Below are 17,083 nucleotides of genomic sequence, written 5' to 3' on the forward strand. Positions count from 1 at the left end.
TAAAAGGGGCTCCTTTAGATGCTAGTCAGGAGATGAATATAGAGTTGTAAGAATCGTAAAGCAGAAGCCATGTCCTACCTTACCAGGACCATTGTATTATCCTCAGCAGAAATTCCAGGGGCGTTCACAAGGTAATAGCTGTAAAGGTTCACTGCAGTTCAAAAGATGGAACAGCATAATTAGCCCCTTGTTGTTTTATAAGGTACCATGAATTCTGAAACTTTTCAAATGGATCAGAAAAAGTTCTGTACCAAACTGTGCTCAGGAGACAGCTTAATTAAATGACATTAATGACTGCTGAGCGTGTTAACAGTATAAGGATCTCCAAACATCTTTTTCCCTTGATCTCTGTCTAGGGGAAAAAGTGAAAGAATAGATCTCAGAGTGATTATGCAATCTCCAAAGTACAGAACTGCTACTGCTGTTTCCACGGTGACTCACTTTTGAGAAGCCTTGGTTTTAAAACCAGTTACACTATAAGCTTACCACCTTTAATTGGACCAAGTAATCTTTTGTCATTTACCGTATTTTTATCTACCCCTTGAGACATTAACATTTTCAGAGCTCACCCTTCTTAAAAATATATATCACACAGTTTCATGAATATTTTGCTAACATTTCTCAATATAAAAAAATCTATATCAAAGCAAGTCATAGACATGGGAATATAAGTTTCATTTACTTAGATAGAAATGCTATTGCCACAAAGGAAAGTTAAAAGATCAGGTCTGAAGTTTGATTTAGGTGTGAAATACTAAGATTTTATAAATTCTTAGTGTAAAAGATCTACTCATATGATTGCCTATATTGTCCACTGTATACAATGTCTGCTCTGGAAGATGGATGAGAGGGTTAAGGTATTTCTAGGGAGGTGTATGTAGTATGGGGATTATTTTTCACTGGCAGATGGCCACAAGGAAGATGTCAGTCATCTGAGAGGTCAAGACGTGTGACGTAACTGTTGTGTAAGCCCAAATGGAAATTAAAGGGAGATAGAGAACCCCATAGGTGAAGCCACTAGACATGAACTGACACTTTCACTTCAGAGTAGAAAGGAAAAGTTTTTAAAGGACTGATAGATATTGAAGCATCGCTGACTTCCCCACAGTCTCTCTCTCCATGACTCCCACCATCTTGACACTTTAGGAAGCAGGAGATGGAGCAGCCACTAGTCATCCTCCCAATGGAATTGATGCTAGAAGGATTAAGGGATTTGAGAAAGATAGTGGAGGAGACCTATCAGGACATCCAAAATTTGTAATATACTTACCATAACTAGGAATTGTAATGATCCATATCAGCTGTTAGAAGGTTCAAACAATGGCATGAAATTTTAATGGAAACAGTCAGTCATGTATTGAGGTTCTAAACGACTTTTTCTGCATGTTTGAAAATATTCATTTGTTCTTTGAAAGGTACAGTGAACACATGAAATGCAGAGTAGATGGACAATCACATTCCTAGACCAACTTTTAGAAGTTCTTTGCACCTCAGTACTCATAGTGCTAAGGATGGGAGCCACCATGTTCTTGCTAATAGACTGCTTACCATTGGTGTTTCATCAGAGCCACTGCCGTAGTAGCTCTGTGCTCATGTCAGGGGTGTTCAGGAGTCTGTGCTCCCCCACAGCACCATGGGACAAAGGCACTGATTTCAAGTTGTAGTTAATTCCAGCAGTAAATTCAAACCCTTATATGTTACATCTACATAGCCTTAAACATAAAGACTGATAAATACTGCCTGGAAATTTGAACTGGATCATAATTTCAACACATTTTCAATACACACCTGAAAAAAACAGAGGGTACCTGCATGTCACAAGAATACAGGGCTTTACCTTCAGGCTTCAAAATATTCCGACTGAAAAACATGAGAAAAATCAAATTATTCAATTATTTTTTCAGGCTGTGAGATTCAGGTGAGCATCACATTTAATGCTGCATTTATGGAAATTCTTCTAATAAACACATAGTATAAAACCCACCATACTTTAATAAGTGTTATTGTTATTATATTAGGTAGATAACTGCTTGTCCTGTTCTATTAAGTGTCACCATTCACTGTAAACCTGTTCACCTCCACTTTTAAATTCAATTCTCTTTGCCAACGTCCATGATACTATTAAATTTATAGGATTATTGAATTTGAGATGTTTTCCCACAGCTATTGTACAAATTAGTTTTATGTTCATGCTCTATAAAAAATTTCTGCATGAATAAAATGTAGATTTCACATTGTTCGAATGAAACTCAGTTTCTAGATGAACTTGTTACCTTTTGAATACTTATTTCAGATATAGACCAGAGAGACACCACATAAATGTAAAGGAAATGATGAATTTTTCTAAGTCAGTGTTTTTGATAACCATGTTTCATTCATTTAAACTTAACTTTCATGATAACTAGACTGCTTGCAAAAATAACCTGTCCACAGCACTTTAATAGGACCAGTTAGAAACTATGTTGTCCTTAGGCACATGAAGGATCAGTCTTCCACAGAAGCTAGATGTCTGCTCACTCTCCTATGGAGATGAAGAAATCTCACGAGGTTAATTTAGGATCAGAGACATTCCTCAACAGGAAACTTGAGAGTGGGTGGGCAAACCATACACAATCAGAGCTCCAGAAATCAGTAGTTCTCAATCAGCATAAACTCTCAAACAACCCAGTGTGTTGGCAAGGATGCATTGTGATGGTCAGGTGAGGTGAAAAGCTTGTTTAAGTGGTAGGTGGGGAAGCTTGACAATACCAAAAATAAAATAATCAACAAATAGAAAGAAAGAAACCTATTTAACATGTAGTGAAATGGCATGTGGAAGAAGTCAAGAATGCCACTGAATATATGAGTGTCAAAATATAAAATAAGGAGTGGCAAACACTGTGAATGAACTTGGAACCACCCTTTGTTCAAACATAGAATGCTACAACCATGTGGCCCTTAGGATGATGAAGGTGGCCAAGGGTTCTAGTCTTTATTTGGCCCTTTTGAATAAAAGCTGGAATCTGGGCTTCTGTTTATTTTTTTGTACTTTTTTTCAATTGGATATTTTCTTGTTTTACATTTCAAATGTTATCCACTCCCCCCCCCCCAGGGAACTGCCTATCCTATCCCCACTCCACCTGCTTCTATGAGGGTGTTCCTCTACCCATCCTCTCCTGCCTCCCCACCCTCAAATTCCCCTACACTGGGGCCTTGAGTCTTCACAGGGCCAAGTAATCTGGGCTTTTAACCACTGTTTCTACATAAAAACAACAACAACAACAACAAAAACAAAATAAAACAAACAAACAAAAAAACACTTGAGAAGTAGTGACATTTAAAACAAAAATGTACATTTTGTACGTTAGGAATTTCATCAAGGTACAGCCATGGCTTGCCTCAGCCCCACTGTGTCTGGGATGGCACAGAGGCCAATAGTCTCAGTGACAGGACATTGGCGTTATGGGAAGATTGCCTCTGATTAAATGTTTCTTCAGCATCAGAATGGAACTGTTGTGTAGAGTGCTCATAAGTCTTTTGTGCATACAGTGTGGCAGCTCATTGTGTCAGATGGGTATCTCAAACCACAAGCAGAAGCTATATTGCCTGTTGTGATATAGCCAATAAGGGGATAATTAAGGGGATAACCCTTAATTACACGAGAATTACAGTCAATCCAGATTCAAAAGCAGAGATGTTAGACATCACTGGTAGATTGACAACTGCTGTGCCTCAGGGATGGAAAATATTATAGCAGTCATGTTTTGAAAACATAGCCTGATAAATCAGTTATTTAATAACAGTGTAATATATTTAGATGCTAGCAATATGTTGAAAGATGTTAAACATTTTGTGAAATAAACTAAATATTAAGCCCACTATTTTCTAAGTTCTACTGTACACAAGTGAGTGTAAAAGCAAAATCAATGTACAGATACTGCTCCCAATGCCGTGGTTTTAATGATTCACTCAGAGTTACCATTTAAGGCACTAAATGGTCTGCAAAAGATGGCGTGAAGATCAAGACAATGTATGTGAATGGTCAGGGAGAAAACAAGTTAATATTTAATGTGCTAGAAACCAGAGTATGAGAGAATGTGAGAAAACCTGAGGAGCTCTCATGTGGAGAGTAAGAGGCAGTACCATAAGGCTTTCAGGAACTGATGCTCTGCTGGGATTTTACTGCTGGGTAAAACTAAGCCAGGAAAAAGACAAAGATCTTGGAGTGTAATTTACTGCTGAAGAGCCACATGTACTTCCAGAGTATCCAATTATAAAGTACTTAGGACTGAAATGATAAGAAAGGCTCAACACATTATCAAGGACTAAGAAAGCATATGGCACAGTTCTAGATTTTCAAGAAACCTACAGCCTCCATCTCCTAGCTTATCTTTGTTTTGGGGATAAAATTGTGAATGAAAATAAAAAAGATTGTAAGAGCCAGAGGTAAATAAAGACTACTGCAAATTGTATCTTCTGGGCATGGTGGAACTGTTCTCATCACCTCACACCAACTATGGTTGTCTGCACAAGACCTGCACAAGATGAAGCCAACTGATGTTTTAGCATGAATGGGATGACAGGCTCAGAAACTCAAGTTCCCTTCATGAGAGCTGTTGGACAAAATGGCTGCTGGATTAGGAAGAGTCAGTTTTCTTCAGGAGTATGGTCTGTGGTAGACTGTCAATACTCAAGTGGATGGTCCCATTCCTCTGCATGTGGCAGCAGCACTCTGTGCTTTATAAAGAAGAAGACATAAAGTTAAGGTGCAGGAATGAGGAAGAGAAATGAGGGAGAAGGTGTGGGGAGAGACTGGATAGTCGATGTGATCAAATTGCATTGCGTGCACATTATAAAACTCTCAAAAACTAAAGAAAATTAAATTTAAAAATGTTTTGCACTAAACCAATATGATACACTGAAATACAAAACATTCTTTTTTTGTTATGATTTTAAAATCATCAAAGTAAATCTACCATATGATCAATTATACTTGCTACTCTGTACCATAAGCCCAGGGGATTCAGTATATTTCGCCATGCTCATATTATAGCCATGTTCATTTTTGGCCTATTTACAATAACTAGGAAATGGAAACAAGCTCAATGCCCTTTGGCTGATGAATGGATAAGGAAAATTTAGCATGTATATATGATATAATTTTATTCAGCTATAAAGAAAAATGAAATGATGACATATTCCAGGTATAGAGGTAGAAGCAGAAAATATGAGTCTGAGTAAGGTCATTCAGAAGAGGAATGATGAGTGTTGCATGTTGTTATTTGTTGACCATAACTCCACATATTTAGAAGTTAGCATGATACAAGATCTATGAAGGGAGAAATAGGAAAATGAACAGGGAAAACTACTGATGGTATAATCTCTCTATATAATTTAAAACATACATTATGAATTATATATCCCATATATATTAAATAAAGCCATGCTACTTGGTTTGACAGTTGCCTCATCAAAGAGACACAGACTAACTACTCAAAACCCCAGTTCCTAGCATAGGAAACCACTCTTAAAATTATTGCACAGGGGAGTTTAAGAGTTCCCCAAAAACAATATAGGCCATTGCCTTTGCCCTTGGTTGCCTACAGGAACATGAGGCTAAGACCCTACTGCTGAGGTCTCCACAAACTAATACATGATAGTACTGAACTGGAACTTAGCTACGTCTCCTCTCTGAGGACCACCTCTCATCACAGCAGAGGTGCTGTGAATGCTTCCAGGTGAGAAACATAAGCAATAGTCCTAACCCACAAATGACAGTGACCAACATGACTGAATGTGCCCAAGGGTACCATAGTGGCACTTGTATCTTAGAGGTAACTAACAGATTAATTTAACTGGACTGTGGCCCACTCAGAGGGAGGAAATTCATATCCACTACTGTAAGCAGAGTCAACCATCCATGAATGTTGAGATCATGAACCCTAGGGAAAATATTCTCAAAAAATACACTAGAAACACTTACTGTGCCTCCAATGTCTATAGTTGCTAATCATATCACATATAATAGAAGACATTAAATAAATGCTTAAGTGTTATGACTACCAAAAAATTAACTCTTAAAATAATATCTATGTGATTTGCATTTAATTGTTATATAATTCTAAGCTGTATATATCCATCATGGATACACATACATAATTGTGTCCATACATGAAAAAATAATATTATATACTATAAAATATAGTTTTCATTTATGAATTTAAAAATACACAGTCATAGATATGTCAAAAGAAAAATAATAAAAAGGGAAAAAAGAATACCTTATATTAGGACAAACTATCAGAACAGGGGACATGGCCACATAAGCATGAGGTCCTGAGGCTGGATGTCCAAAACCCATGAAAAGGCCTGACATCATACGTGAAATCCCAGTGCTGTTATGGAAGGGAGAGGAAAAGAAGCCTAGAAGCTTAAGGGTCATCTACCCGGACATGTGCAGGGATAGCGTGGAGGTACAAGAAAAAGACAGTACTCAAGCTGACCTTCTGAGCTCCACTGAGGGCCATGGCATGATATGTCACTATCAACTGTACACAAATTACACACATCACACACATGCAGACACACACACATCACATACTACCATTCACACATCGTACTTATCAAACACACATCACACACATACATTATAAATATATCACACACTTATATATGCATATATTACATATACACACATACACACACACACACACCTTATATCCACACATATCACACACAGGGATTAAAACAAGTATAGGCTTTTATCCTATAGTTGCAATACAGTGAACCAGATAATTTCAATTTAGAATTTATTTTATTTTAGAAAGTCAAAGTAATGTGCGTACAGCATTATACAATGTCCTCAGTGACATCTGTGCCCAAGATACATGCTAATAACTTTGCATGCAAGTCATTAACCATGCCTAGTGAATTATAAATAGGCATAACTAGCTTCTTGTTGCTTTGGCTTGGGATCCGACTGCTTATTTCTGACAGAGAACTTGTGAAGGAGTAATTGGCTACAGACTCTGGGGATCTGAAATTAAAAATGAGAAATTCCAGAGTGTTTGAATTTTAAATTTTCCAAACTTACTTCACATAAATAGTTGTGGAATTCAGCTACCCAATACTCAATAAAACTGAATTCCTTGAGACCTGAGAAGGGAACAAATGAGAAGCAGAGGGGCCTGGCAGGGAACACACCAGCCTTTCCAAAGGCATCATCCTTCAGCAGTGCTAATGAGGCCACCATATAGAGGCTCTGCTTTGTGCAAGATGTCTAGAAACAGAAGTGTAGCTCGGAATTACATCTTCTCCGTTAGCGTGGTTTTCTTTCTTAGGGTCCTGTTGCATTTGCAAAATGTGACAAAGAGTGACTTGAACCTCCACATCAGAATCACTGCAAGTGAAATTTCAATGTCTGTACGCCAGCCAAGGACAGTTGAGTCCGAGTGTGAATCTTCATTTTAGCATAGTGTTGTACGTATTAGCTATTAATAGAGTCACTGCCATAGACGATGTAGAACTTTGAAAAATAAAAGAGGTCTGATGTGGGGAGGTACTCTGTGTGGGAACGTGAGAACAATCTTACAGAAAACAAGTGTGACAGGAGAGCCATTGATGACCCCTTCGAGAGAAGCTGACTGTTGACCTGGATCCTAGGAGGAGGATGAAACCTTCTTAGGTGCAAAGAGTTAAGGTTACCATAGTTAGAGGCATGTGGTAAGGAAAGAACTATGGCTTCCTGCTGCACTGCACTGTGTATGGGTACCACTGATGGGTACCTCGGATGTTAAAAGGAGAAGGACTCTATTCAAACATGCTGCGGCAGTGGTGCGAGAAGTCACAGGGCTTGAATTCTGACTCGCCATTTTTCAAGAAATCTATATACTTTTTTATTTTTTAATGTTTGTATCCTTCTCTTATATTTTGTACTTCAACCAGTTTCCACTCGCTCCCCTCCCTCTAATCTCTCCCTCCCACCCCCCTTCTCTCCCAGACCCACCCCTCCTTCACTCAGCATCTGCTTAAAAAAGAGCAGACTTCCCAGAGACATCAATCAAACACAGCATAACAAGCTACAATAAGACGAGGCATATATCATCACATCAAAGTTTGGATGAGGCAACCCAGTTTGAAGACAAGAAGCCCACACATAGGCAAAAGAGTTAGGGACAGCCCCTGCTCCCACTTTTAGGATTCCCACAAGAACACCAAGCTACTACTCAGCCATAACATCTACACAGAGGACCTAGATCAGACCCCTATAGACTCCCTGATCTCTGAGAGACCCCATGATTCCCATTGAGTTTTTCTGTGAGCCATGTTCTTTTTGTGTCCCTGATCCCTCTGGTTCTCTGATAGTTTCTCTTCATCCTCAGCAGAGCTGCCGGAGCTCTGTTCGGCTTTAGGACTCTGCATCTGTTCACATCACCTTCTGGATAATGTCTCTCTGGTCTCTCTGATGATTATTTTGCTAGGCTCCCATCAAAATCTACATACTTCTAATATTTAACAGTAAACATGTTTCACGATATTTTTACTCATGAACAGTACAAGACTTGCCTGGCATCTGTCCCATGCTGTTTCTGTGATGAATGTAGCCTCACATGTCGTCAAAACAGAATCCCTTTTGTAAATGTATATGCTCCCTCCTCAGACTCAGTTATGCATGTGTGTTTAACTTCCAAAGTATGTTGTGTGTAAATAGCTCTTGAATCGGGAGCAAGTGGATTGAGAACATTAAACAGCACAGGAGAGAATACGCTTGTGGTTTGAATGGAGAATAATATGAATCACAGTTACAACATGGCCACAGCATCTCGCTGTTTGCAGTCTCAAAGTAACCTACTATATTTAAATAAATAGGAACGATACCAATGTGTTCAGTGCTGAAATCCTATTGAAACATATGAAATATGACTCAACAACAAAAAAATATGTGCATGCATTTTGAGTTGTGTCGGTTTCAAGACAAGTTCAGTAACTTCTATGTAGTTGTAACAGTTCATTTAACAATGCCATGTGCCATGCACCCTAATTAATCAGTCATTTGATGGTCTTATTTCTGAAAATAATTGCTACATTCTAATAATAATTTTGTGCAACTAAACAGAAGATTAATGTTCTCATTATAAACTTTCTCACACTTCAGTTATACAAGAAAGGGTCAAAACAAGTCAAAGATAATAAACTAAATGGGGAGTAGAGGATAAAATAGTGCTTTGTAAGAAGGTTTTAGTTGAAGAAATGTATGAGTGGTGTTAGATCCGAAAACAGTGGCTCACAGAAATCTATTTCTCTACTGCTTGATATGCAACACTCTCAAAATACCCATTTTATGTAATGGCGATCATTGCCAAGCTGATAATAATTCTACACTGGATGCCTTACATAGATCATCTGTCTTGATCCTTAATCTATAAGCAGAACAAATATGTCACTTACCTCATGAATAATCAGCCTATATTTCATCCTATGAACACTGATTACCATCAAATGAAACTTAGGGAGGCATGTAGAGCTATTTAATGTCTCAGAATATTTCAACCTGATATCCTCCTTGGCACTTCAACCTTTATGAATATTAAAAAACCAAGCCATGTGGCAATACTTTCATTGGTGGGAGGATCTTTCACTAAAAGCAGTCGAGCACATGATATATTGTGGACACTTTCCAGAGTTATCAGAGGTTATGCCCTTAATACTTGAGGGCTATAAAATTATTACCAATAAAAGTGAACACTGGAGTACGAAGAGATTAAATGATTTTTCTAAAATGACATATTCATCAAAACATATAAGGAAATCAATCAACATTTGTCTTGAAATGTTCCTTTAGGCCAACGTGTTAAAAACAATAGATGGTTGTGGGAACTAAAGGGGTATAGAGGAAGGAAGGGGAAGGGAGAATAGCCCATGTCCGACCAGAGTTCCTTCTATGCTCTGGGCAGGTGGACGTGGGAGGCCTGCCAGACACTTTCCACTAATCCCCGGGTGGGCATCTAAGCCACTGACCCCATTCAATGAGGGGGTGGACAAGGGGAAGCCCCTGGAACCAGGAGGCCCTGGGGCAACACCTTGCAGCCCCAGGGTTATGGGGGAGAGGGCATAGAGAAAGAGGTTCCCACGCAGTCGAGAGTAAGCACAGCGGGCCTTGATGAACAGAGATAGTCTATGGTTTTAGAGATTTATTATAGAAAGGCAGGGGGAAAGGAGAGAAGGTGGAGAGAGAGAGAGAGAGAGAGAGAGAGAGAGAGAGAGAGAGAGAGAGAGAGAGAGAGAGAGAGAGAGAGAGAGAGAGAGAGAGCAGCCACGTGGCCAAGAGGAGAGATGGGGAAAAGGAGAGACAACAGAGAGAAGAAAGGCTAGAGAGTAAGAGGGAGAGAAAGAAAGAGATTGAAAGGAGAGGAGAGAAGAGTTTAAGGGGAGTAAGAGGAGTAAGAGCAAGAGAGCAAGAAAGTGAGGAGGGGCCAAACAGCCCTTCTTATGGTATGCTGTTATCTTTACTGTTGCTAGGTAACTGGGGAGGAGTCTAGCTTGAAGGTTAGAAGCTTGGGGCATTGCCTACCCTAACCATGCTTCTCCTGTGGGGGCCGTAGGGGGCAGCAACTTGGACAGGAGCCAGAGTTCCAGGAGACATGAGAGAACTCCTTCTATCCCGTGTAGGTGAATTATCACCACCGGGTCCCAGGGTTCAGCATCTCAGCTCGACTGGAGACCATACTGCCTGTGTATAGCCCAATGCCCCACAGATGGTAAATACATTTTTAAATGTTGACTTCCAACACATAAGTTGCTGTTCACTACCCATTATTTCTCACAATTTAAGAGGGAGATTCACTCTCACATTCTCAACACAAATGAGACCAACGACAACAAAAAAAATCCAACTAGAGTAGCTTCTTGTTGTCTACAGCCCTATCTTATATCATGCAGTGTATTCTATTGATTCTCTGGTTACATTTAGACTTTATTATCACACAGAGACAGATTCTTAAACATTTGTTCCATTTCTTACCCCAGATCAAATATTGGGTGGCTACTCTACCTACTGACTCCCTGGATACTTTGGGGCAGCAGTAGAAGCCACACAGTCTCTTGTCTGAGTTTTGGCTCCCTTGTTCCTTCTGACCTGGGCAATGCCTACCAACTCTGAAGGTTTTAGTATTCAGTAAGTAAAAAATTACGGAAAGAATATTTCACACTTGTTTAATTGATTTTCTGCTGTACTGTAACTCCCATCAGGATATTTTCATTCCCTTTTATTATGATATTTGTACAGAATAGACAACATATCTATACACACAGCTTCCAGGCTTTTATTACGCTATTATTGTAACTTTGTGGTCATTATGTCATTACTTTAAATGGCTTGGGACAGTGAAATTGAAAGACTACTTTAGGAGATGAGTGTGCAGGGATAGTGATGGCTTCACAAGGAAAATACAAGGAATAGACACAGGAAGTCATTGCTTAAAACCTGGTAGCAAATAAGTCTTGATCCAGTAAAGGTTTGCACAGTTTGATGCTGTGCTGAAGAAATTCATTTTTAATACAGGAAATAATAGAAGATTGCCCCAATTTGAGAACACATGGGAATACCCATCAGAATCAGGAGGTAGCACAAGACTAATAAAGTGTTAGAGTCTCCCTGCCAGTAATGGTTTATTATCATTAAGAATGCTACTGAAGTACACACATAGACCTACATGTTTTACTCATTGATATTTACAGCTTTGTAGACAGAGATTTTCACAGAGCTGATGAGGTTTATCAGAAGGCCTTTAACGTCATATATGCAAACATGGAAATAAAGAAAATATCCAGTTGGTAATTTGGGGATGGATGCTAGGATGAAAATGCACCTGGGTATGACATTTTTTACTTCATGACTTCTCTTGAGACAAGAAAGCAAGAGTGCAGAGTAAGTGCAGGAAAATAGTTGAGAATGATTTCTTAAATGCTAAGTGTAGTTACATCAGTATTACATAGCTTCAGATGTGATGTTCACATTATTGCATTATTTTTAACATGTTAATTTGCCTAAATATAGCAATCACTTTTCTCTTTATATGAGCCAAAGTACCATGCTTGATTTCTTAAATATAGAAAAGAAAAATGGGATTAAAATTTAAAGTGACCTTAATCATAATAAACTATGGTATTTATACTTTTATTTGTTATTCCTGAAAACTGTTCTATCATTATGTCTCTTTCATTTATTCTCTTCTTGAAGTCAGTTAAAGAGGACCAATGAATTCTGTATAAACACAGGCTGATTATTTAATTCTCAATTCTGTATCATTCTACTTCATATTTTATAAAATATAAGGAAAAAGGTCTCTTGGCACTGTTGGATTATAGAATTGTTAATTAAATTAGGGCATTATTAATGATTGAGAGCATAGTTATTATCATGGCCATATTGGATATAATTTTTCTAAGAGCTCACATACATATAAAACCTGAATTTTCTTATGATTTAAATGAACAATATATAGTTATTAGCATCTTATATTAAAATGCCTTTAATATTAGCAAATATTTGAAAAATAAATGGGAAATAATTGGAATATAAGAGATAGAATCCCTAACAGAATAGTTAGTTCTAAAGTTTAACTAAAATCATTTACATCAAAAAAGAAATAAGTAACTTGGATTTTGTTGTTGTTGTTGTATGTTTGTGTGTGTGTGTGTGTGTGTGTTTATACTACTGCTCCATTGCTCTCAGTGCAAGCAGATGTCTTTTCAATATTCCATCTCTTTTAAAAAAAAAATAAGCTTCAGTGTTCCTGATACTGAAATACAATGATGTTCTCCTCCTTAGCTTCTTTAAATCTACTATTTATTCATCCATTCAACAAATATTAACATATATTAATGCCACCAGGGCATTCTTTTATTGTCAGCTTTGATAAGTGAGGTACGGGTTTAAATTGCATAACGGAGAGCACCACATTTGTGTGGGAGGCACTGAGAAGAGCTTGCTGGTTTGCTGCAATAGTAGCAGGAGATGATGGGTGCCTGCGACCTACCTCTCCTCACAAGGACCCAGATTGTTGGGCTACTACTGCTAACATGACTTGTTCAAAGTGGGATGAATCACTGAGATTTCCAGCCAGTTTCAGGAGAGGCCAAAAGAAATAGAAGAAAGGGAATTTACTTTCACATAAATTGTAATGAATTTGGAGTACTACTCTGCACGTCATAGAAGGCATCGGGGAATGTTGAGCCAGGCAGTGTCGTAAGAAGGAAAGTACTGCATGTTTCAGGGAGATAACCAGAAGTATTCTATTATTAGGTCCTCTCCATAGTCATCAAATGAAAGTGACTTTTCTTCTTTCTGTTATAAAAAAAATACATTTTCCCAAGGTAGAATATCTCAGCTTCTAATTATTGGAACTAGCTCAAAACCCAGGATCTCTGAAATGTACACATCTCCATGACCAGTTAGGTATGGATGTGATTCTGTAAGGTCTGGTACCTTGTAAAATAATCAGCACAGGATTCTTCCTACCTCTCCCCATACAAAACACCCAGTATAAAGTGCTGAGAAAGGAACATACCAATTGTTCTAAAAGCTATGATTGTGAAAAAATGAGACAGTGAAGACTCAGCGACCATAACAGTTGTGAAATCCAGCCAAGTGGAGATAGGCGAGTGGTGAAATACATTTCTGATTAGTGCATCTGTAGGTTTTGATTCTCTCTTCTGGGAGTCATGGCAGCTCTCCAAGAAGGTTCTCCGGCATCCTCCTGGGTAATGGATGTATCTGTGTGCAGATCTGAAGGGAATACTTCAACATTTGTCCTTTTTGGAGACTTTGCAATTTGTATATTTTCCATCCTACCAGAGCATATCAAAGGTGCAAGGATTGTTGTGGAAATCATCAGTGTTGGAGAACCTAATGGAAAAGTGTGAGGGCACCTTAAAGCAGTATTAACTATGCCTTTCTGAACCTCCTCTGCTTGTGGCTTGGCTTCTTCATTTTGTCACAAAAGTACATATATCTGGATATACTCATTACTTAAGAACTCTTTGTCAGTCGGGTGTAGTGGCGCACGCCTTTAATCCCAGCATTTGGGAGACAGAGGCAGGCAAATTTCTGAGTTCGAGGCCAGCCTGGTCTACAGAGTGAGTTCCAGGACAGCCAGGGCTATAGAGAGAAACTCTGTGTCAAAAGAAGAAGAAGAAGAAGAAGAAGAAGAAGAAGAAGAAGAAGAAGAAGAAGAAGAAGAAGAAGAAGAAGAAGAAGAAGAAGAAGAAGAAGAAGAAGAAAGAACTCTTTGTCAAAGTAAAGCTCTTCCTATGGAAATAATACTGAGAGCTATGCCCTACTTAGGCCATCATGACAGTTAGCCATCATTTTCTGTGTCTTTCCATTATGCATCTTATAATCTGAAAGAGAAAATTCCTTCTTGGTGTGATTATGTCTTTCATGAGAAACAATAATTGTAGCTTCTTTGTTATATTATTTCTCCCAGCTGCTCCTCTTTGACCTCCATTGGCTTCCTCAATCCAAATCTTGATGAGAACCCAATAATATAACAGCAATGGCACCAGATAGTGTCCAAAATACTATCCGAAGACAGTGTACTCCTGGAAATAGAACCAGGTGTTTATTCAAAGACAAGCTCTTACCAATATCAGCATCCTCCCCTTCTAGTGCTGATCATTAAATCAATTTCTCTTGTCTGCAACATGGCGAGTCTCAGAAACTTAACACAATGGCAGTCAGAAATTTGTGGAATCTGTATGAGGACCCTATATACATGAATGCAGGTGTCCGCAGACTCTAAAAAAGAACGCCAGATGACCTGAAGTTCTAGTTATAGGTGGTTGTGAGCTAACTGACTTAGCTGCCGGGAGTGTAACTTCTGTAAGAAGACACTGATTCTGAACATCTGAGTCATCAGTTGAGCCCAAGTTTGCATCATCTCTATTAAGATATATGTATGAAAGAAGATACAAATGTTCAGTTACCAGTCGGCACCACTAACCTATGATAAAAAGATGGGGAGATTCAGCATTATTTTACGAGCTTCTGTATAAATATTGAAAACAGTAAAGGTGTGCTAAGTATTTTTATTTTTTTGTAGCTCCTTTTGCTAAAATTACAGTTCACTATAAATTGCATCTTGGGAAAATAAATACAATCAAATGTCTCTATGTCTCTCATTACTTTCTGAAGTATATATAGATTTTCTTTCTTTCTGCGCCTTTTCTTTCAATGAAGTCTTTATACATGATCTGTTTATATCTAGAGGACTCTAGAAGAATAAGACCAACATTCGAAAGCACATTATCTTAGTTACTTCTGTATTGTCTTTTCCCCTAATATTTGACACCTATACCAATTCTCAGATTTTATTTTCCATTTGATATTTGGTATGAGATCACTTTCTCGTCATCTTCTACGGAAAGGAATTTGGGACTAGGAGTGGAACTCAGTGATGGAATGCTTGTTTAGTAGGTTTAAGCTCTAATGCTGCCAATACAAGGAATTAGTAATACTAAGATATTTAACTAATTAATATGCAAGTAGATGACAATGGATTATGGCTAATTTAATCCAGTGAACTTTTTAGGCAAAGTATGATATTCATAACTAAGGTATAGACTTTTCTTTCTTACTATAGAACCTATATCAATAATGAAATATAAGAATTATGAAAATGATAACTCCTAATTCTTGGGTATTATTCTCAAAATGTCCAAGTTGCATTATGCCTAAGTCCATAATTACCCTCCTATAGACAATGGACTCCTGTATGTCATAAATCTGGAGAAGCTGTCATATGCCAGCCAGTGCTATAGAAAGTCAGTCTGGGACACTGATTGTAAATCAGGGAAAAGCGAACATGCAAACCTAGAAGCCTAAGCATAAGTGGAAAGTAGCTGCTAAGAAAATGAGCATATGGTCATTATGTTACATGAAAACAGGCTGTGATTAGCAAATGCCAAGAGGAACAAACAGGGCATGTGTGACTGGATGTAGTCGGAATAACCAGGAGAACCATTTGCAAGTGGTGTCAGTCATTTACAAACATGGAAAGAAATAGTAAAACTGAACGTTTAGGAAAAGCATTTTCTACATAACAGATCAGCAACTGTGAAAACACTGGGCAGTAGTAGTATGTCTTCATAATTTGAAAACTTTCTTTGGCATGGTGTGCCCTAAATTGAATAAAGGAGGAAGTGAAAGAGTGCAGCCTGATAACAGACATTTATAACTGTTTTGCCTTTTCCCCACTAAAGGACATTGGGAAGACATCTGTGGATTTTTAGTAGAGAGCACAGATGATTTAACATATCTATAAAAATGGCTGCTATATAGAAAAATAGAAAGACAAAAGCAAGCAGAGCATAAAAAGCAGTTAGTGGAAGGTTGAATCATTTGGGAGAGAAATGGCAAACTCTTTTGCTACAGCTGCAGCTGTGGAAATGTTGGGGCATGTTCAGGTTGTGAACATATTTTCAAGTAGAAATGAAGGAACTTGCCATTCAGGTTGAACATCACACATGAGATAAGAAAGAGAAGCCCACATATTACCACTTGAGTGGCACTAACATACTTCCAGTAATATGATAGAAGAATGTGAAACAAACAGATATGAGGTGGGAAAAAAAACATTTTCACTTTTGAATTTGTAAAAGTGCATTTTGACAAGCAAATAGGAATGGACACTAGACCATCACATGTTTGAGAACAGAGGCAAAGTGCCAAAGGTGGAGACATATTTTAGAAGTCCTAAGAATAGAGTGGGTGTTTAAACACAGCCATCAATGAGCTTGTTCTTGGAATTAGGACAGAAAAGAGAACATTTCTAATAAATGGATGAGAGTAGGTGGTCAGGAAATGAAAAGCTTACTAATACAGAAAAATAAGAATTCTTTTACTGGAGTGATGGCAATAGCAGCCTGAAGTCATCAAAAGGAAGCTGAGAAATATGCTGTGAAAGGTCACAGGGAGAGAACTAATCACAGCAAAGCATGGATGCTAACTAAAATCAGGCCTGTGACAGGAAAATAGCAGTGTAGTAGGGCCAAGCAAGAAAGGACTATGAGTGAGGGAGACACTGTAAACCTTTAAACAGAAACA

General features: G+C 38.2%; 1 protein-coding gene across 2 annotated transcripts in view; it reads left to right on the forward strand.

Annotated features, from left to right (window-relative positions):
• The window catches only part of Khdrbs2 (KH RNA binding domain containing, signal transduction associated 2), a 488,795-nt gene that overhangs the window by 419,549 nt on the left and 52,163 nt on the right, over positions 1 to 17,083 (forward strand). The gene's annotated exons all lie outside the window — the stretch shown is intronic.

This window comes from Mus caroli, unplaced genomic scaffold (genome assembly GCF_978045245.1).
Source record: "Mus caroli unplaced genomic scaffold, Mus_caroli_1 scaffold_1, whole genome shotgun sequence".
NCBI lineage: Eukaryota > Metazoa > Chordata > Mammalia > Rodentia > Muridae > Mus > Mus caroli.